The 23682-nt window shown below is 22.1% G+C and overlaps 1 protein-coding gene across 2 annotated transcripts in view; it reads right to left on the bottom strand.

The window, feature by feature from the left end:
• Positions 1 to 22717, bottom strand: part of nebu (solute carrier family 2 member nebulosa) — a 102259-nt gene extending 79542 nt beyond the window's left edge. The window contains exons 1-2 of one of the 2 annotated variants that reach the window (XM_075303779.1): positions 22633 to 22717; positions 22219 to 22519 (exon numbers count right to left, since the gene is read on the bottom strand). The gene's annotated coding sequence lies outside the window, so the exon portion shown is untranslated. Of the gene's footprint in view, positions 1 to 22218; positions 22585 to 22632 lie in introns of those variants that run through there. The other variant, XM_075303778.1, reaches the window with a different exon arrangement.
• Positions 22718 to 23682: the final 965 nt, after the last annotated feature.

The raw sequence follows: 23682 nt of genomic DNA, 5'->3' as shown, positions 1-23682 counted from the left end.
AATGTACCAACAAATCGAAATCTATTTTTAAAGACATTGCTGAATTCACCTGATTGGCGAACGATCACACAATGTCTCGTTTCTAGTCAACAACAATTACTGTGATAACTATATGAAACTGGTTTCTAAGGACACAACAACAATTCTAACGACAATATTAGTAATGTTTTTTTTTTCCTTATTTACGACGGGCTCCTCGTAGCTTACTATTTTTATGTTAGCCTGATATCAATGCAGGCTGGTTCAATGTCCAAATCATTTAAACTAGAAGTTATTACAATATTTATTCGAGCTTATTGGACAGGAAGATTAAGGGAATTGACATCATTAAGTTACTGAAAAGAAAATGCCAGATACCCATCTCGCAAGCCTGACTATACATATATGTTTCAGTGTTGGCCACTACACATTTCCATAGTCTTTAGCGAGATCTGGCCGGGTGAGATGATTCAATTTGGTTCTTTTATGTTAATTTCTTATGAAATTTACATACGAGAATTATTTTTTCCAAATTTAACCATTTTTCACCCGCACTGTGCATCATCTTTTCGTATAACTTTTTTGTTTGATAGTTTTTTGGTAAAATTTTCTCCAAATTTGGTAGATTATTTGGACAAAATTTTCTATAGAAATCAAATTTTGATAAAATTTTCTATAGAAATAAAATTTTGATAAAATTTTCTATAGAAATAAAATTTTGAGAAAATTTTCTATAGAAATAAAATTGTTGAGAAAATTTTCGATAGAAATAAAATTGTTGACAAAATTTTCTATAGAAATGAAATGTTGACAAAATTTTCTATAGAAATAAAATTTTGACAAAATTTTCTATAGAAATAAAATTTTGACAACATTTTCTATAGAAATAAAATTTTGAGAAAATTTTCTTTAGAAATAAATTTTTTTGCAAAATAAAATTTTTTTGTTTGATAGTTTTTTTGTAGATTATTTGGACAAAATTTTCTATAGAAATCAAATTTTGATAAAATTTTCTATAGAAATAAAATTTTGACAAAATTTTCTATAGAAATAAAATTTTGACAATATTTTCTATAGAAATAAAATTTTGAGAAAATTATCTATAGAAAAAAAATTTCGACAAAATTTTCTATAGAAATAAATTTTGTGCAAAATAAAATTTTTTTGTTTGGTAGTCTTTTACCAGCAAAAAATGGAGCCTATTTCAGCAGGATTGTAAGGGAGAGAGGCAGTACCAACTGCTTCCAAAACAACTGAAACAGCGCTGAGTTTTGTGGGCGATGTCCCGATTTAGAACAGCTTCTCCATAGCGCTGATATATTTGCTCAGTTCAATAGCAATATTGCTCCTATACCTATTTTATAGCATTGTTGATATGAAGGAAAACAACACTACCTTTCATGCACCTATACTGCATGAATTGGTTGCAATAACGTAAACTAAAGACCATACATTAGTTTGATTACTCGTTTACGTTATTGCCACCGATACTTTCAGTGTGGATGCACTGCCTACTTTATTGTATACCAAAAAGCGCAACTAAGCTCTTACTGCTGAAGTATGTTTTGCTGGGTTGGTAAAAATTTCTCCAAATTTTGGTAGATTATTTGGACAAAATTTTCTATAGAAATAAAATTTTGAGAAAATTTTCTATAGAAATAAAATTTCGAGAAAATTTTCTATAGAAATAAAATTTCGACACAATTTTCTAAAGAAATAAAATTTTTAGAAAATTTTCCATAGAAATCAAATTGCGACACAATTTCCTATAGAAATAAAATTTTGGAGAAATTTTTCTATAGAAATAAAATTTTGGAGAAATTTTTCTATAGAAATAAAATTTTGGAGAAATTTTTCTATAGAAATAAAATTTCGACACAATTTTCTAAAGAAATAAAATTTTTCGATAATTTTCTATAGAAATAAAATTTCGACACAATTTCCGATAGAAATAAAATTTTGGGAAAATTTCTATAGAAAAAAATTGTGGGAAAATTTCTATAGAAATAAAATTTTAACAACATTTTCTATAGAAAAATTTTCTATAGAAATAAAATGTTGACAAAATTTTCTATAGAAATAAAATTTTTAGAAATTTTTCTATAGAAATAAAATTGCGACACAATTTCCTACAGAAATAAAATTTTGGAGAAATTTTTCTATAGAAATAAAATTTCGACACAATTTTCTAAAGAAATAAAATTTTTAGATAATTTTCTATAGAAATAAAATTTCGACACAATTTCCGATAGAAATAAAAATTTCTTTAGGAAAAATATTTGGAAAAATTTCTATAGAAATAAAATTTTGACAAAATTTTCTATAGAAATAAAATGTTGACAAAATTTTCTATAGAAATAAAATGTTGACAAAATTTTCTATAGAAATAAAATTGTTGACAAAATTTTCTATAGAAATAAAATGTTGGCAAAATTTTCTATACAAATAAAATTTTGACAAAATTTTCTATAGAAATAAAATTTGATAAAATTTTCTATAGAAATAAAATTTTGACAAAATTTTCTATAGAAACAAAATTTTCTATACAAATAAAATTTTGGCAAAATTTTCTATAGAAATCAAATTTTGATAAAATTTTCTATAGAAATAAAATTTTGATAAAATTTTGACAAAATTTTCTATAGAAATAATATTTTGAGAAAATTTTCTATAGAAATAAAATTTCAACACAATTTTTTATAGAAATAAAATTTTGATAAATTTTTCTATAGAAATAAAATTTTGGGAAAATTTCTATAAAAATTAAATTTTGACAAAATTTCTTATAGAAATAAAATTTTAAGAAAATTTTGTATAGAAATACATTTTTTGCAAAATAAGATTGTTTTTGTTTGGTAATTTTTTTGGTTCTCCAAATGGTGGTAGATTATTTTGGTCTCGAATGGTAACCGTGGTCGTGAGGCCAAACATTTCATATTCTTAAAATACTTAGCAGAGAAGATGACATTTTCTTCCGAAATGATGTTTTTTCTTTGCCCAAAAGTCGACAAACTTTTTGAATGAAGTCGTTTTGTCCTTATATATAGTTAATTCCATAATTTCTGTCTTTGTTATTGGCAGTTATAATAGATTTTAACAGAGATATAGTCCGATATTATTCTCGAATTTCATCCTTATTAATAATATATATTTGTATGTGATCTATAGTAGCGATTTTGTAGGATCAGGTCAAATAAATTTGTGCCTGTGTTGGCACGTTTTTAATTGATTTTTGTCATTGACCCTTCAAAGACACCATTTCCAAATTTATTGAAAAATACATAAAAACATATGACACGCTTAATAAATTTGATCAAAAAAATTTTTATTTGATGACAACATAACAAATTGAAGCACCAAAAATATATGATGTGATCAATTAAAGATAACCAAGAAAAATATTCATTCAGTTTTTAATTGGTTTATGGCGTGTTTCGATTTTTTGATATAGAATTCAACAATAATTAACCAAAATTTACAAAAACAAATAAAATAAAATATTTCTTATTTGTTTGTTAAGTTGTGAATGCAGCCTGAAAGACAGGCATTTATTTTTCCCTAAAATGATCTTAAAAATTAGTAATAAAGGCATTTGAGTGAGATGCTTGTGGACATAACTTTTGGAAAGAAAATAAAAAAATCTCATTTTATAGTTTTAATATACATATTTTTATTAATAAAAATTTCAAAAGACGGACAAAGTTAAACCAATCCAATACTTAATGAAGGCAAACAAAAAAAATCACAAAAAAATAATAACAAAATTTAGATTAATATCTTTGAAGCCGTAACCACAAAACATTTATTGAACATGATTATTCAGGCGATACGACGATTTTAAAGTTCAAGTTCAAGTTGATATCGTCCAAGAGACAATGCACTAATACTACCAGTTTGAACTTTCAATTTTTGAAAAAAAAAAATTTGCTTTCATTCAACGTCATTTCAAACTTCGAGTAATCTGATCAATATTTTTTTTCACAATGTTATTGCATATTCTTATTATCAGTAATATTGTGTATATAGATAGATAGAACTAACACCAATAATAAATATACTCTAAAACCACGTTTCAATGATTGAAAGCTCTTTAAATAATGAATACATGTGCCGAAGTCAAAATAATAAAAAAAATCAAACAATGTATTGTTGAAATTTTAAATGACTAAGCCAAACCACTTGTTCCAATCGAATAAAGACGGTGTCAGTATTTCCTTGAATTTGGTAAATATAAAATAGTTCAATACATTTACATTGTTTTATTTCTATACAACATTTTTTTCAAAATTTTATTTCTATAGAATATTTTGTTAAAATTTTATTTCTATAGAATGTTTTGTCAAACTTTTATTTCTATAGAAAATTTTATCAAAATTTTATTTCCATAGAAAATTTTGTCAAAGTTTTATTTCTATGGAAAATTTTGTCAAAATTTTATTTCTATGGAAAATTTTGTCAAAATTTTATTTCTGTGGAACATTTTGTTAAAATTTTATTTCTATAGAAAATTTTGTTTAAATTTTATTTCTATAGAAAATTTTGTCAAAATTTCATTTCTATAGAAAATTTTGTTAAAATTTTATTTTTATAGCACATTCTTTCAAAATTTTATTTCTATAGAAAATTTTGTCAAAATTTTATTTCTATAGAAAATTTTGTCAAAATTTTATTTTTATAGCACATTCTTTCAAAATTTTATTTCTATAGAAAGTTTTGTCAAAATTTTATTTCTATAGAAAATTTTGTCAAAATTTTATTTCTATAGAAAATTTTGTGAAAGTTTTATTTCTATAGATATTTTGTCAACATTTTATTTCTATAGAAAATTTTGTCAAAATTTTATTTCTATAGAAAATTTTGTCAAAATTTTATTTTTATAGCACATTCTTTCAAAATTTTATTTCTATAGAAAATTTCGCCAAAAATTTTATTTCTATAGAAAATTTGGTCAAAATTGTATTTCTATAGAAAATTTTGTCAAAATTGTATTTCTATAGAAAATTTTGTCAAAATTTCATTTCTATAAAAAATTTTGTCAAAATTTTATTTCTGTAGAAAATTTTGTCAAAATTTTATTTCTATAAAAAATTTTTGTCAAAATTTAATTTCTATAGAAAATTGTGTAAAAATTTTATTTCTATAGAAAATGTTGTCAAAATTTTATTTCTATAGAAAATATTGTCAAACTTTTATTTCTATAGAATGTTTTGTCAAACTTTTATTTCTATAGAAAATTTTGTCAAAATATTATTTCTATACAAAATTTTGTCAAAATTTCATTTCTATAGAAAATTTTGTTAAAATTGTATTTCTATAAAAATTTTTTTCAAAATTTTATTTCTATATAAAATTTTGTCAAAATTTTATTCCTATAGAAAATTTTGTCAACATCTTATTTCTATAGAAAATTTTGTCAACATTTTATTTCTATACAAAATTTTGTCAACATTTTATTTCTATAGAAAATTTTGTCAAAATTTTATTTCTATAGAAAATTTTGTCAAAATTGTATTTCTATAAAAAATGTTGTCAAAATTTTATTTCTATAGAAAATTTGACAAAATTTTATTTCTATAGAAAATTTTGTCAAAATTTTATTTCTATAGAAAATTTTGTCAAAATTTTATTTCTATAGAAAATTTTGTCAAAATTTTATTTCTATAGAAAATTTTGTAAAAATTTTATTTCTATAGAAAATTTTGTCAAAATTTTATTTCTATAGAAAATTTTGTCAAAATGTTACTTCTATAGCACATTTTTTCCAAATTTTGGTTCTATACAAAATTTTACTTCTATGGAAAATTTTGTCAAAATTTTATTTCTATAGAAAATTTTGTCAAAGTTTTATTTCTATAGATATTTTGTCAAAATTTTATTTTGTCAAAATTTTATTTCTATAGAAAATTTTGTCAAAATTTTATTTCTATAGCACATTTTTTCAAAATTTTATTTCTATTGAATAGTTTTTTTAAATTTTATTTCTATAGAAAATTTTGTCAAAATTTTATTTCTATAGAAAATTTTGTCAAAGTTTTATTTCTATAAATATTTTGTGAATTTTTTTTTTCTATAGAAAATTTTGTCAAAATTTTATTTCTATAGCACATTTTTTCAAAATTTTATTTCAGTAGAAAATTTTGTCAAAATTTTATTTCTATAGAACATTTTGTCAAAATTTTATTTCTATAGAAAATTTTGTCAAAATTTTATTTCTATACAAAATTTTACTTCTCAACCTCAAAATTTTATTTCTATAGAACATTTTTTCAATGTTTTATTTCTAAAGATATTGTGTAAAAATTTTATTTCTATAGAAAATGTTGTCAAAATTTTATTTCTATAGAAAAAATTGTCAAACTTTTATTTCTATAGAATGTTTTGTCAAACTTTTATTTTCATAGAAAATTTTGTCAAAATTTCATTTCTATAGAAAATTTTGTTAAAATTGTATTTCTATAGAAAATTTTGTCAAAATTTTATTTCTATAGAAAATTTTGTCAACATTTTATTCCTATAGAAAATTTTGTCTAAATTTTATTTCAATAGTAAATTTTTTCAAAATTTTATTTCTATAGAAAATTTTTTCAAAATTTTATTTATATAGCACATTTTTTTTCAAAATTTATTTCTATAGAAAATTTTGCCAAAATTTTACTTCTACAGAAAGTTTTGTTAAAATTTTATTTCTATAGAAGATTTTGTAAAAATTTTATTTCTATAGAAAATTTTGTCAAAATTTTATTTCTATAGAAAATTTTGTCAAAATTTTATTTCTATAGAAAATTTTGTCTAGAATTTTTTTTATAGAAAATTTTGTCAAAAATTTTTTTCTGTAGAAAATTTTGTCAAAATTTTATTTCTATCTAAAAGTTTGTCAAAATTTGATTTCTATAGAAAATTTTTGTCAAAATTTTATTTCTATAGAAAATTTTGTTAAAATTTAATTTGGATAGAAAATTTTGTCAAACTTTTATTTCTATAGAAAATTTTGTCAAAATTTTATTTCTATAGAAAATTTTGTCAAAATTTTATTTCTATAGAAAATTTTGTCAAAATTTTATTTCTATAGAAAATTTTGTCAAAATTTTATTTCTATAGAAAATTTTGTCAAAATTTTATTTTGGTATCACATTTTTTTCAAAATTTTACTTCTACAGAAAATTTTGTTAAAATTTTATTTCTATCTAAAATTTTGTCAAAATTTGATTTCTATAGAAAATTTTTGTCAAAATTTTATTTCTATAGAAAATTTTGTTAAAATTTTATTTCGATAGAAAATTTTGTCAAACTTTTATTTCTATAGAAAATTTTGTCAAAATTTTATTTCTATAGAAAATTTTGTCAAAATTTTATTTCTATAGAAAATTTTGTCAAAATTTTATTTTGGTATCACATTTTTTTCAAAATTTTACTTCTACAGAAAATTTTGTTAAAATTTTATTTCTATCTAAAATTTTGTCAAAATTTGATTTCTATAGAAAATTTTTGTCAAAATTTTATTTCTATAGAAAATTTTGTTAAAATTTTATTTCGATAGAAAATTTTGTCAAAGTTTTATTTCTATAGAAAATTTTGTCTAAATTTTATTTCAATAGTAAATTTTTTTCAAAATTTTATTTCTATAGAAAATTTTTTCAAAATTTTATTTATATAGCACATTTTTTTCAAAATTTATTTCTATAGAAAATTTTGCCAAAATTTTACTTCTACAGAAAGTTTTGTTTAAATTTTATTTCTATAGAAAATTTTGTAAAAATTTTATTTCTATAGAAAATTTTGTCAAAATTTTATTTCTATAGAAAATTTTGTCTAGAATTTTTTTCTATAGAAAATTTTGTCAAAAATTGTTTTCTATAGAAAGTTTTGTCAAAATTTTATTCTATTTCTATAGAAAAATTTGTCAAAATTTTATTTCTATAGAAAATTTTGTCAAAAAATTTTTTCTATAGAAAATTTTGTCAAAACTTTATTGTATAGACATTTTTGTCAAAATTTTATTTCTATAGAAAATATTGTAAAAATGTCATTTCTATAGAACATTTTTTCAATATTTAGTAAATATTATAATTTTATCATAGTTGAATTTATTTTTAATTAAAATTAAAATTGAAATTAAAATTAATTAAAAATTAAAATATAAAATTTTATATTTAATATTTTTTCTTAAATTTTTACAAATTTTATAAGTAGAGCTTACAACGTATGACAAATTTTCGGTCTGAGTAAAAGAAGGCATCATATTGCCTAATTCTAAGATTGTCATTGAATCTATAATTATTTGGCAACAACACCAACATATAACATATTCCACAATCAATGACAATCTTGTTTTAAATTCATTTCAAGTAATATGTATTACGCTATTAAATACCAAAACAGTTGTATACGTTAAAGGTAATAGTAATATATCTAATACTGTTAAATATTCAATTATGGTTGAAAGTAGTTTCAACATTTAAACCATTCTAAAATATTATAATATTAACATGCCAGTTTTATATACTCCTCTGTAAATGACGGATCTAAGTTGGTTATTTGTCCAAGAATATTAAAGTACACTGTCAAAAATTACGAACTAATATGAAAACTTAAGTAAAATTTTATTCCTATAGAATTTCAAAATTTTGTTTTTATAAAAAATTTTGTCAAAATTTTATTTCTATAGAAATTTTGTCAAGATTTTATTTCTATAGAAAATTTTGTCAAGATTTTATTTCTATAGAAAATTTTGTCAACATTTTATTATTTACGTCTTTAAAGCGAAGCTAACTTTTCTTAATTGAGGTAAAATTGTTTTTTTTTTTTTTATATAAAAATAATCTGTAAATTAAAATTTAGGCGGTCATATTTCAATTCTCTTCAGTGTTTGACGACTTCATGAAGTTTAAACGATTAAAAGAAGCCTATTGGGTACTAAACACGTATTTAACAAAATCACGTGTAGAATTGTTGGCAATAAAGTAATTTACACAAGACATTGAATTCTTGTCAATTCATTTTTATGGTAGGCAAAATAAAATCCACAACAATATTTTTTTTTTTGCTAGAGATAAATCATTTTTGTCCATTACTTACACAAAAAAGTTTCTATAAACGCACACACACATACACCCTCACAAAGTTACGGAAGATAAGTGTTTTATAGTTTTATTTTGCTAAGATTACAGCTGGTCATAATTTTGCATAGCCCCTGTCTTCCACACTTTGGTGAGTGGAGGCAACGAAAAAAAGACAAAAAACTTAAGAAGACAGAAAACTAAATGCATTGTCGAGGTTAATGATGATTTGCAAAAATTACTAAAATATGATTGCATATAAATTCAGTTACTTCGAAAGTGGTATAACTCAATTTAATGGAAAAGTTTTATACGGATGTGAGGGAGAATAAATCCGTATAGGAATATTCGGGTAGCGCCACCTATATGTGAAACAATGAGTTATATACGAATAAACAATTTTTTTTTGCAATATAAACCTCCATAGAAATTGACATAATTTAGCCAACCGGGCTCAGGCGACTGCAAGTATATCTCAGCATACAGAAAGAAGCTAATATTCGAAGCCATCGTTTTCCAATTCATGGTTTCTCTTCCCACAGCCAAGGTGTCAATGTTCGTTTGCATAAATTCTCCATCATCCAAGTAATAAATTGATGGTTTTTTTCAATTAGTTTAAGTGGATTTTGGAAAGTGTGGACAATTATTTTTTATTGGATAATAATTTGGAAGAACTTTTTGAAGGAAACTTTTTAAAAGAAATTTCTCTGTTTTACTTTGGAAAATAAAACAAATACATATCAGCCTCACATATATGTAATGCAACAAAGTAAAGCGCTATGTTTTTTTTTTTAATTTATTAATTAAAATCCAAATATATAGGAAATAATATAAAATTTTAGAACTTTTTGATTAAATTTTTATTGTTATTAATTTTGTAAAAATTTTATTTCTATAGAAAATTTTAACAAAATTTTATTTCTATAGAAAATCTTTTGCAAAACTTTATTTCTATAGAAAATCTTTTGCAAAACTTTATTTCTATAGAAAATCTTTGCAAAATTTTATTTCTATAGAAAATTTTTGCGAAATTTTATTTCTATAGAAAATTTCTAAAAAATTTTATTTCTATAGAAAATTTCTGCAAAATTTTATTTCTATAGAAAATTTCTGCAAAATTTTATTTCTATACAAAATTTTTGCAAATTTTTTTTTATATAAAAATTTTGCAAAATTTTATTTCTATATATAAATTTTATTTCTATAGAAAACATTGTCAATATTTTAGTTCTATAGAAAAATTTTGTGAAAACTTTATTTCTATAGAAAATTTTGTCAATTTTTTTCTGTAGAAAATTTTATCAAAATTTTATTTCTATAGAAAATTTTGTAAAATTTTCTTTCTATAGAAAATTTTGTCAAAATTGTATTTTTATAGAAAATTTTATTTCTATATAAAAATTTTGCAAAATTTTATTTCTATAGAAAATTTTGTCAAACTTTTATTTCTATAGAAAATTTTTGCAAAATTTTATTTCTATAGAAAATATTGGCAAAACTGTATCTCTATAGAACATTTTTGCAAAATTCTATTTCTATAGAAAATTTTGTCAAAATTTCATTTCAATAGAAAATTTTGTCAAAATTTCATTTCAATAGACAATTTTGTCAGACTTTTATTTCTATAGAAAATTTTGTCAAAATTTTATTTCTATAGAAAATATTGGCAACATTTTATTTCTATAGAAAATTTTGCAAAATTTTATTACTATAGAAAATTTTTGCAAAATTTTATTTCTATAGAAATTTTTGTAAAACTTTTATTTCTATGGAAAATTTTTGTAAAATTTTATTTCTATAGACAATTTTGTAAAAAATTTATTTCTATAGAAAAATTTCTCAAACTTTATTTCTATAGAAAATTTTGTCAACATTTTATTTCTATAGAAAATTTTGTCAATTTCTTTTATAGACAATGTTGTCAAATAGAAAATTTTTGCAAAATGTTATTTCTATAGAAAATTTCTGCAAAATTTTATTTCTATATATACATTTTATTTCTATAGAAAATTTTTATAAAATTTTATTTCTATAGAAAAATTTTATTTCTATAGACAATTTTGTCAAACATTTATTTCTATAGAAAATTTTGTCAAACTTTTATTTCTATAGAAAATTTTTGCAAAATTTTATTTCTATAGAAAATTTTGGCAAAACTGTATCTCTATAGAAAATGTTTGCAAAATTCTATTTCTATAGAAAATTTTGTCAACATTTTATTTATATAGAAAATTTTTGCAAAATTTTATTTCTATAGAAAATTTTTGCAAAATTTTATTACTATAGAAAATTTTTGCAAAATTTTATGTCTATAGAAATTTTTGTAAAACTTTTATTTCTATGGAAAATTTTTGTAAAATTTTATTTCTATAGAAACATTTATTTCTATAGAAAGTTTTGTCAAACTTTTATTTCTATAAAAAATTTTTGCAAAATTTTATTTCTATAGAAAATTTTGGCAAAACTGTATCTCTATAGAAAATTTTTGCAAAATTCTATTTCTATAGAAAATTTTATCAAAATTTTATTTCAATAGACAATTTTGTCAAACTTTTATTTCTATAGAAAATTTTGTCAAAATTTTATTTCTATAGAAAATTTTTGCAACATTTTATTTCTATAAAAACATTTTTGCAAAATTTTATTACTATAGAAAATTTTTGCAAAATTTTATTTCTATAGAAATTTTTGTAAAACTTTTATTTCTATGGAAAATTTTTGTAAAATTTTATTTCTATAGAAAGTTTTGTCAAAATTTTATTTCTATAGAATTTTGCCAAAATTGTATTTCTTTAGAAAATTTTTGCTAAATTTTATTTCTATAGAAAATTTTGTCAAAATTTTATTTCTATAGAATTTTGCCAAAATTGTATTTCTTTAGAAAATTTTTGCTAAATTTTATTTCTATAGAAAATTTTGTCAAAAATTTATTTCTATAGAAAATTTTTGCAAAATTTTATTTCTATAGAAAAATTTGTCAGAATTTTATTTCTATAGAAAATTTTGTCGAAAGTTTATTTCTATAGAAAATTTTTTGGAAAATTTTATTTCTATAAAAAATTTAGTCAAAATTTTATTCCTGTAGACAAGTTTTACAAAATTTTATTTATAGTGAAAATTGTATCAAAATTTTATTTCTATAGCAAATTTTGTCAAAAATTTATTTCTATAGAAAATTTTATCAAAATTTTATTTCTATAGAAAATTTTGTCAATATATTTATTGCTTAGAAAATGTTTGCAAAATTTTATTTCTATAGAAAATTTTGTCAAAATTTTATTTCTATTGAAATTTTTTATTTTTTTAGAAAATTTTTGCAAAATTTTATTTCTATATACAATTTTGTCAAAATTTTGTTTCTATAGAAGATTTTGTCAAAATTTTATATCTATAGAAAATTTTGTCAAAATTTTATATCTACAGAAAAATCTGTCAATATATTATTTCTATAAAAGATTTTATCAAATTTTTTTCTTCTATAAAAGATTTTGTCAAAATGTTATTTCTATAGAAATTTTTGTGAAACTTTTATTTCTATGGAAAATTTTGTCAAAATTTTATTTATATGGAAAATTTTGTCAAAATTTTATTTCTATTGAAAATTTTATTTTTATAGAAAATTTGTGCAAAATTTTATTTCTAAAGAAAATTTTTGCAAAATTTTATTTCTATAGAAATTTTTGTCAACATTTTATTTCTATAGAAATTTTTATAAAACTTTTATTTCTCTGGAATATTTTTGTAAAATTTTATTTCTATAGAAATTTTTGTCAAAATTTTGTTTCTGTAAAAATTTTTGTCAAAATTTTATTTGTATGGAAATTTTTGTAAACCTTTTATTTCTATAGAAAATTTTTGTAAAATTTTATTTCTATAGAAAATTTTGTCATTGTGTTTCTATAAAAAATTTTGTCATAGAAAATTTTGTCAAAATTTTATATTTATAGAAATTTTTGTCAAAATTTTATATCCATAGAAAATGTTGTCAAAATTTTATATCTACAGAAAAATTTGTCAATATATTATTTCTATAAAAGATTTTATCAGATTTTTTCTTCTATAAAAGATTTTGTCAAAATTTTATTTCTATAGAAATTTTTGTGAAACTTTTATTTCTATGGAAAATTTTGTCAAAATTTTATTTATATGGAAAATTTTGTCAAAATTTTATTTTATTGAAAATTTTATTTTTATAGAAAATTTGTCAAAATTTTGTTTCTATAGAAATTTTTGTCAAAATTTTATTTCTATAGAAATTTTTATAAAACTTTTATTTCTATGGAATATTTTTGTAAAATTTTATTTCTATAGAAATTTTTGTCAAAATTTTGTTTCTGTAAAAATTTTTGTCAAAATTTTATTTCTATGGAAATTTTTGTAAACATTTTATTTCTATAGAAAATTTTTGTAAAATTTTATTTCTATAGAAAATTTTTGCAAAAATTTTATTTCTATAGAAAATTTTGTCAAAATGTGTTTCTATAAAAAATTTTGTCAATAATATATCTGAAAATACCATCACCTTTCTATTTATTTTATGAAAAATCCCCCTACACCTTTTATTGATAAGAAATAAAAAATAATTTCATTTGAATTTACTTTCATTTTAACACGAAATATTACTACACTTTGTAAACAAATCAGGTTTAGATATTCTTGTTAATTGTGATGCGCGTTTTAACTTGCATGAAGCAATTAAATTTTTTCTATTTACGCTTTTCAAGTATGAGAGATATTTGTTTTTTTTTGTTTGCATGAATAAATACACTAAGCTTTGATTTTCATCTAATAATTCTATGCTTGGTTGAGTAATGTTCCAAATGAATGGAATTTGGTTTTATACAAAAAAACAAAAAAGATGATTTTACGATTTTTTGTGTATTTTACAGTTGTCTGAAATTTGTTACACATTTGTTACGAGTTTTTTTTTTAATATTGTAATTATCACTGAAATTCCAATATTAAGTAAGCAATTAAAATGCAAGAGCATGTGCATCTTAGGATTACAAGCTTTAATTTGCAGCAGATGAATACCCCTTCTTTTTAATAATATTATGAGAATATAAAGTATTTCATCGTTATCTTCGATGTTTTATTGAATGTAAATATATATTTTTTTTGAAATTTTTTTAGTGTAAAAGAAATTACGTTTTTTTCGACTTTTAGACAAGGAATAAACATTTATGCCCGAGAAAGTTTCTTCTATGTTAAGAAAAATGCCCATTCATATTTTAAAGACAAGAAATCTTTAGTCTCATGACAATATTTTTTTTTTCAGTGTGCTCATCTTGGAGGAAATTTGAAGACTTGTATCCAAAAATTTTATCTCCAAAGTTAAGCCCTGTCTTCGTTTTTATTTTACTACATCAATCATATTGAGTTCAATAACATTTTCCAAAATAATAAATTTGTAAATAGGCTCTATTTATTTATCCATGATACACGGGAAGTTATGAATTAAGTGATGGTATTGACAAAATTTATTTTTGATTTCTTGTGATTTGATTTCTAAATAAATATTTACTTCCTCTCAAATATGATTGGATTTTTTGTACAATTTTACTTTTAAGTACGATACTCTTATCACTATTGGTATGTAATTGTTTGTTGTAACATTTTATTGGAATTTATCAATCAAACAAAAATAATTCTTATCATTTATTTGTATTGACTTTATATTGGTTGTTTTTATTTGTCAAAGATTAGTTGATTCGTATTAACGAAAATTTTTACACTGAAACAAATTTGAAAATGGGGAAAAAAATAACTATTTTTTATAGAAATAAAATTTTGACACAATTTTATATAGCAAAAAATGTAGACACAATTTTCTATAGAAATAAAATTTTGACAAAATTTTCTATAGAAATCAAATGTTGACAAAATTGTGTATAGAAACAAAATTTTGACAAAATTTTCTTTAGACATAAAATTTGGACAAAATTGTAACAAAATTTTGACAAAATTTCCTATAAAAATAAAATTTTGACAACATTTTCAATACAAATAAATTTTTGACAAAATTTTCTATAGGAAAAAAAAATGTTAACAAAATTTCCTATAAAAATAAAATTTTGACAAAATTTTCTATAGAAATAATTTTTGGAGAAAATTTTCTATAGAAATACATTTTTGAGAAATTTTCGATAGAAATAAAATTTTGACAAAATTTTCTATAGAAATACAATTTTGACAAAAATTTCTATAGAAAAAAATTGTAACTAAATTTTCTATAGAAATAAAATTTAGACAAAATTTACTATAGAAAAAAATTCACGAAATTTTCTATGGAAATAAAATTTGGACAAGAAATTCCATAGAAATGAAATTTTGACAAAATTTTCTATGGATATAAAATTTTGACAAAATTTTCTCTAGAAATAAAATTCTGACCAAATTTTCTAGAGAAATAAAATTTTAACAAAATTTTCTATAAAAATAAAATTTTCACGAAATTTTCTACAAAAATAAAATTTTGACAAAATTTTCTATAGAAATAATTTTTTGAGAAAATTTTCTATAGAAATAAATTTTTGAGAAAATTTTCGATAGAACTAAAATTTTGACAAAACTTTCTATAGAAATAAATTTTTGAGAAAATTTTCGATAGAAATAAAATTTTGACAAAATTTTCTATAGAAATACAATTTTGACAAAAATTTCTATAGAAAAAAATTTTAACAAAATTTTCTATAGAAATAAAATTTAGACTAAATTTACTATAGAAAAAAAATTGGCAAAATTTTCTATAGAAAAAAAATTCACGAAATTTTCTATAGAAATAAAATTTGGACAAAAAATTCCATAGAAATAAAATTTTGACAAAACTTTCTCTAGAAATAAAATTCTGACCAAATTTTCTATAGAAATAAAATTTTGACAACATTTTCTATAGACATAAAATTAAAAAAAAAATCTATAGAAGTAAAAATTAAGAAATTTTTCTATAGAAATAAATTTTTGAGAAAATTTTATGTAGATATAAAATTTTAAAAAAATTTTCTGTAGAAATAAAATTTTAAAAAAAATTTTTGAGAAAATTTTCTGTAGAAATAAAATTTAAAAAAAAAATATAGAAATAAAATTTAAGAAAATTTTATATATATATAAAATTTAGACAAAATTTTCTATAGAAAAAAATTTCACGAAATTATAAGAAAATTTTATATATATATAAAATTTAGACAAAATTTTCTATAGAAAAAAAATTTCACGAAATTTTCTATAGAAATAAAATTTGGACAAAAATTTCCATTGAAGTAAAATTTTGACAAAATTTTCTATGGATATAAAATTTTGACAAAATTTTCTCCAGAAATAAAATTCTGACAAAATTTTCTATGGATATAAAATTTTGACAAAATTGTCTGTAGGAAAAAATTTTTGCAAAATTTTCTATAGAAAAAAATTTTGGCAAATTTTCTATATATTTTTAATTTTTTTTTTTGTGGAAATAAAATTTTTACAAAATAAAATAAAATTTAAACAAAATTTTGTATGGAAATAAAATTTTAACAAAATTTTCTACTGAAATAAAATATTGACAAAATTTTCTATAGAAATAATAATTTAGACGAAATTGTGTTTGCACTGAAAAAAAACTGTTTTATGGGGAAAAAGTGATCTATTTTACGGGAAATATAAACTACAACGGGCCTTTTTACAAAATATATATATATATATATATATATATATATATATATATATATATATATATATATATATATATATATATATATATATATATATATATATATATATATATATATATATATATATATATATATATATATATATATATATATATATATATATTTTTTATTTCATAACAATTATTAACTTATTTGTATTATGTTGCTATTTGAAAAATAAATTAGTTACAATTTTCTAAATAAATCTACAATTTCTTTCATGGTGGGTTCACATTTTTTTGTTGGGTGTCAAAAAGCTCTTTGTTGAGTATTAGGGCGATTTCAACACATTATTAGATGGGCGGAAATCGAATTAAATATAATTTAATTAAATTGTCTATTCTTGTTATTCGTAGTAAACGAATATTGAAAATCCCCAGTTTAACACGCTTAAGCAGCACGTGTTACAAAACCCCCCAAAGAAGTCATGAATCTTCATTTGTTATCAGTGAATACAAAAAAAATATTCAATGCGTTTTGTAAGCTACTATGACCTGCATAGTTAAAATCGCCTTATCATTATCCAACACTTGAGATTTTTGTCAATAAATTTATAACTGACCAAATATAAATACCATAAACAGGGGATATTTTTATTTACAGAACGCTCCAAATTTTGTCATGTTTTCAGTTTTTGTTGTAAGATACGACAGGGGTCGTAGATTTTAAGTTTTGGTTGGTTCTTTTGTGAAAGACTCCCCAATTGGTAAAAACAAAAATTAAAGAACAGTAACCACGGTTGCCATAGTTGGTAGAATTCTACCAAAACTGGTAATTTTTTTTTGTTCCTCCCAGCTAAGAAGAACAAAATTTTCTTTGGAAATAAATTTTTTTTATTGAAATCTAATTTTAATAAATATTTCTAGACAAATAAAATTTTCCATAGAAATAAAATTTTGACAAAATTTTCCATAGAAATAAAATTTTGTATAGAAAAAGTTTTCTATAAAAAAAAAATTTTTAACATTTTCTATGGAAATAAAATGTTACAAAATTTACCAAAGAAAAGAAAATCACAATATTTTCTATAGCAATAAAATATTGACAAAATTTTCTATGGCAATAAATATTTGACAAAATTTTCTATAGATTCAGAATTTTGTCAAATATTTCTATAGCAAAAAAATTTTGATAAAATTTTCTATGGAAAAAAAATTTTGTATGGCAATACATACTTGCGAACATTTTCTATGGCAATATTTATTTGACAACATTTTCTATAGAAATAAAACTTTGACAAAATTTTTCTATAGAAAGAAAAATTTTGACAAAATCTTTTATAGATATACAATTTTGGCAAAATTTTCTTCAAAACTTTGTCTGGAAAAAAAGTTTGACAAAAATTTCTATAGAAATAAAATTTTTTCAAAATTTTCTATAGAATTAAATTTTTCAGAAATTTTGTCAAATAGAAATAAAATTTAGACAAAATTTTCTATGGCAATACTTGTGGCATTATTTTCTATAGAAACAAAATTTTTAAAAAATTTTCTATAGAAATAAAATGTTGACAAAATTTTCAATAGAAATAACATTTTGACAAAATTTTGTATAGAACAGCGAACTTGGGAGGAGGTGATTAAATTAATAATACATGATTTTTAAATTAATACATGGGGAATGGGAATAGTTAAATAAACGTTGTCGATTGTATGGTATGTGATTGTCCGATATTAGGTCGGAGTGGAACGAAGGTGGGGAGAGGGTTCCATTTTGTCAGATTTTTTGAAAATTGAAAGTAGAGGGTTGTCCGTAAATGGGAACTTGGTACATAATTTTATAATTTTTTGCACAGGCTTCTGCCAGACTTCTTTTAAGTAAAGAACTTCAATTTACATGAAATTGGCAGCCAACGTAGAGGGTGCCTTATTTTCCAGTATATGTTCGGGAAATGCATATTCTCTATGTCCAACATTTTAGCAAATGTTAATGTGGTACATTTTTTTACTACTTTTGCTTTTTCCGATTTATTGGATGGGAAACAGTAATTCTTTGTATGTTGTTATAATATAGTGCTTAGTTTTCCGGTATGTTGAGCAGGGCTGTGGAGCCGGAGTCAGAGTCTTGGAGTTGGAGTCTGAAGATTTTGCTGGAGTCGGAGTCGTAAAAATTTTGTTCGTTGTCAAATTTTATAGTAAAACGTTTATATGCCAAATTTTTATAGTATATGCCAAAATTTTATAGTAATACATTTTTTTATTAGAAAATTTGGTCAAAATTTTATTTCTATAGAAAATTTTGTCAACATTTTATTTCTATAGAAAATTTAGTCAAAATTTTGCTTCTGTAGAATATTTTGCAGAATTTTATTTACTACACAAAAATTTTTCTAAAATTGTATTTTCATTGATAATTTTTTCAAAATTTTATTTCGATAAGAAAAAATTGTCAAATTTTATTTCTATAGCAAATTTTTTCAAATTTTTTTTCTTTTCACTGATACTCACTGCTATAAAAAATGTATTCAAAATTTTATTACTATAGAAAATTTTTTTTCTATATAAAATTTAGTGAAAAAATTATTTCTATAGAAAATTTAGTCAAAATTTGTTTCTATAGAATATTTTGCAAAATTTTATTTCTATAGAAAATTTTGCAAAATTTTGTTTGCTACACAATTTTTTTTTTTAATTGTTTTCTATTGATAATTTTTTCAAACTTTTATTTCTATAAAAAATTTTGCCAAATTTTATTTCTATAAAAATGTTATTCAAAATTTTATTTCTATATATTTGGTCAAAATTAGATTTCTATAGAAAATTTTGCCAAAAATTTATTTCTATAGAAAATTTAGACAAAATTTTGTTTCTGTAGAAAATTTTATTTACTAGACAAAAATTTTTCCAAAATTGTATGCATTTTTGCGAAAATGTCTAAACTATTATAAATATTTCCCAAATATTGCCCGAGATTTTGTAGAAGTCTGATTGGAGATTTTATCAAAATGTAGATCTACACGCTCACAAAAAATCGCTTCTGTAACATATACTCCCAAACATATTTTGCTTCAAGCATATATATTTTTGGGTATTGTCCAAACATTTATATGTTTGACCTCTTCCAATATATAATATGTTTGAAAGCATATTAGTCTAAACAATATATGTTTGGGTAGTCTAAGTTCCAAACATTTTGTATTTTTGAATCCAAATTCAATAATGTTGTCTTCCAAAAAACAATATGTTATTATGTGAACATATAATATGTTTGGAAGCATTTTGCACCCAAAAATATTATATGCTTAAAAAAATTCTTTATTTATTTATATATTTACAATCATAACGAATTATGAAAATAAACAGGTAATATATTGTCCTAAATTTGAAATATAGAGTTCAATTGGGATCTAATGTGAATAAATAAATACGATACTTTATATCGATCCACTTACGGTACCCCCACAATAGAACTACAAATTAGTGGTATTAAAAAGAGATTTAGTTATATTACCCGGAGTCGACTCCGGAGTCAGAGTCGAGCTGATGAAAAATGCTGGAGTCGGAGTCGAGCAAAATTGGCTCGACTCCACAGCCCTGATGTTGAGGAGAAGGATACCTTTCCTTGACAAACCTCACTTAAAATTCACAAGAAATGTAGAAGAATGTCCAACTACTTGAATACAGAACATTATTTAAAAAATTTGGTGGAAAGGGGACACCCTCTCCCCGACATTTTTTAAGACGGACCGTTTTACTTCTGCATATCCGCCGTATTTCTATCTAAGTACTATGTTCGCTTTTCGCGTTGAAATTTTCGTGGTTACTTTATTAAAACAGTTCAATATAAAGCAGACAAATTAACACAATTGATGCGTAGTTTCTTGTTCCTCTAGATTTCGGCAAGACATTACAGGAATAAGTTTGTTTTCATTTATAATTTTGATTATTTAAAGAAAAGTAATCGCGAAAATAAAGTGGTTTTCAACTCGAAAACCGAACATAGTACCTACCCTATAAACGAAAAATCAAGTCGTCCGAATTGTTTGAAAGAATTCAAATCTTTTCGAATTAGTTTTCAGCACGAAGGATAGGGTTGACTAAGTTAACGCAAAATGTTCCACAAATACGCTTCGGAAGGCTCAGCGAAGCGGCCCGTGTTACGCTAGTATTTCCATAAAAATAAAATTTTGAACATATTTTCTATAGAAGAACATTTTGGCAAAATTCCTCAATTTTACTTCTTGTGCTCGTTCGAATATTGGAGTATATTATTGCTCGATCTCAGAGTGATATCTCAAAGTATTACAAACCTAATGACAAATTTAATATACCCCCATCATATGGGGGACTGTTTAATAAGAGGTAAATTCAAGTTGATAAAATCAACTGAATTGATAATTTACATAAAGAGCTGTTCTTCTTTTCTTTTCGCCAGAGAACAACAAAAATATCACATTTTCTTAAACAATCTGCAAAAAAAAAAAATCTTTTACAAAGGTGATCGGAGGTACCACATTAATTTTAAACAAAACTTTAGTTGTTACACTACCACCTGTTATTGACAGAGCTTTTTATTTAATTTGTTTTTAATGCGTCTCAATTTCTGCTGACACAAGAGAAATGATATGCCGTTTTGTTGGTAAACAAAAACAAATGTTGTCAATTCATTTGACACGAGTTGGCTAATTTTATAAATCTGCCCTCAAGTCTTTTATCAGCATTAGCTTATGTACTATGAAACAAGTTGGGCTTAACAACGGGGCAGTAATGAATTTTTTAAACTCTACAAGCGGATGAAATTTTTTTCGCCATGAGACTCAAGAAGTAAAATCTGGGGATCGGTTTTTATGGGGGCTATATATTATGACATTATATTCCTATGGAAATTTTTGTCAACATTTTATTTCTATAGAAAATTTTTTAAAAATTTCATTTATACAGAAAATTTTGTCAAAATTTTATTTCTATAGAAAATTTTGTCAAAATTTTATTTCTATAGAAAATTTTGTCAACATTTTATTTCTATAGAAAATTTTGTCAAAATTTTATTTTTATAGAAAATTTTGTCAAAATTTTATTTCTATAGAAAATTTTTGCAAAATTTTATTTCTATAAAAAAAATTTTGCAAAATTTTATTTCTGTGGACAATTGTATTTCTATAGAAAAATTTGTCAAAATTGTATTCGTATGGAAAATTTTCTCAAAATTTTATTTCTTTTTTTTCAAGCATTCATTGTGTATATATAAATAAATAATATAAATATATTAAAAAATCTAACTCGTCAATACAATTATTAAAGAAAATCTAAGTTACTTAATGAATAAAGTATAAACAAACGGAATGGAAAACTCATTATACCTAACTATCCATAGTGAAAAATATAAATTTAATAGTAATTAAAAAAAGACAATCGTTGCTAACGGTTGACGTTTGTAGTTTTTGTAATTTTTTATGTCTCTTGTTTTTTTTAGCAAAAATGCCGTTATAATGGCTATAATAGTACATAAGGGAAAATAGAAATTAAAATATTTTTTTTAGAATATTTACTCACCCTTTTAGATAAAGCTGAAATCTGGGAAATAGTTAGATGATTGCTCGGGAAAATGAAAGGATTTGCAATTTAGTTTGATGAACGTTTACTTGGGATTAGAAACACACCACCCACAAAAAAAACACCGTAATAAAGGACAAAGGAACAAATATTGGCAATTAACAAGTGGCAATTCAAAATAATCTTAGAGAAAGAAAAAAACTACCAAGGTCAAAATTAACTTTGCACAAACGCACACATGAATATTAGTAAAAAGATGGAATACTATATAAAAACGTTTGATGTTTTTCTTTCACTATATCTGGAATAAAAATATTTTAATTTTTTTCTTTGTGTGGTAATCACGTTTTTTTTTTAAATTTATTTTTATATATATATTTTTTTTTGGAATGAGAAATGACGATTTTTTATTACTCTATAAATTCCCTCGATCTGTACCGCGCGTTACGAATACGTTTTGAAGACTGTTTGGCAGACTCGTTGAAATAGCGGGCGTTAGTGTTTCAAATACAAAACAGAGCACCATTCTCCATAAACTGGCGTTACGTTGACGTTAACGTTTATTACCCATACAACAACAATATCACAGCATTCAGTTAAAAAAAAAAAAACAATCATCAACAAATGCCAATGCTCCCTACTAATAATACATTCTCTTTCTCTCAGTAAAGCTGTCGACAATACACCAACAACATACATACATCCATATATAAATCAACTGATAAAGCAGACAGATTTTGATTGAACGAACTAAAGACCAAACACATCAGTCGCAGTGTTGGCAGCAGGCAGTAGGGGCTGCGACAGCATTAAAAACAACACTCACTTAATGGGCTCCAAAGAAGCTACAACAACAACAGTAACAGAACATACATCATAAGACATCTGAAGCAATGATATTTATCAAGTGTTTTTGAAATTTGCAATTGCCGTTTATCTTTGCATAATTAAATGCAAATGTGTGTGTGAAATGGTCAACTTTTGTTCATTTGCCCAATTGTTTTCGGTCCAGCTTCAATGAGAGAATAATGTGGGGAAGAGAGAATAGTTCAGAGATGGATGTTAGAACAACCCTGCCAACATTTTCAAACATCCAAAATGAGTGTTTTCAAAAAAGAGTGTTAACTTACTCCTTTGGAAGATTAAACAAGTATATACGGCCGTAAGTTCGGCCAGGCCGAAGCTTATGTACCCTCCATCATGGATTGCGTAGAAACTTCATCTAAACACTGCCATCCACAATCGAATTACTTAAGTTGCGGTAACGCTTGCCGATGGCAAGGTATCTTAAAACCTCCTAACACCATCTTCTAAATTGTATGTATGTCCATACGTGGTATATATTAAATCAAAAAAGATCGATCCAATACGTATATAATTCAGTTTGACAAAGTAGACATACAATTTTGACAAAATTTTCTACAGAAATAAAATTTTAACAAAATTTTCTATAGAAATAAAATT

Source organism: Haematobia irritans, chromosome 4 (genome assembly GCF_050003625.1).
Source record: "Haematobia irritans isolate KBUSLIRL chromosome 4, ASM5000362v1, whole genome shotgun sequence".
In the NCBI taxonomy this organism is placed as follows: Eukaryota; Metazoa; Arthropoda; class Insecta; order Diptera; family Muscidae; genus Haematobia; species Haematobia irritans.
The sequence above is the reverse complement of the archived record's forward strand: the minus strand, read 5'-3'. Positions and strand labels throughout refer to the sequence as shown.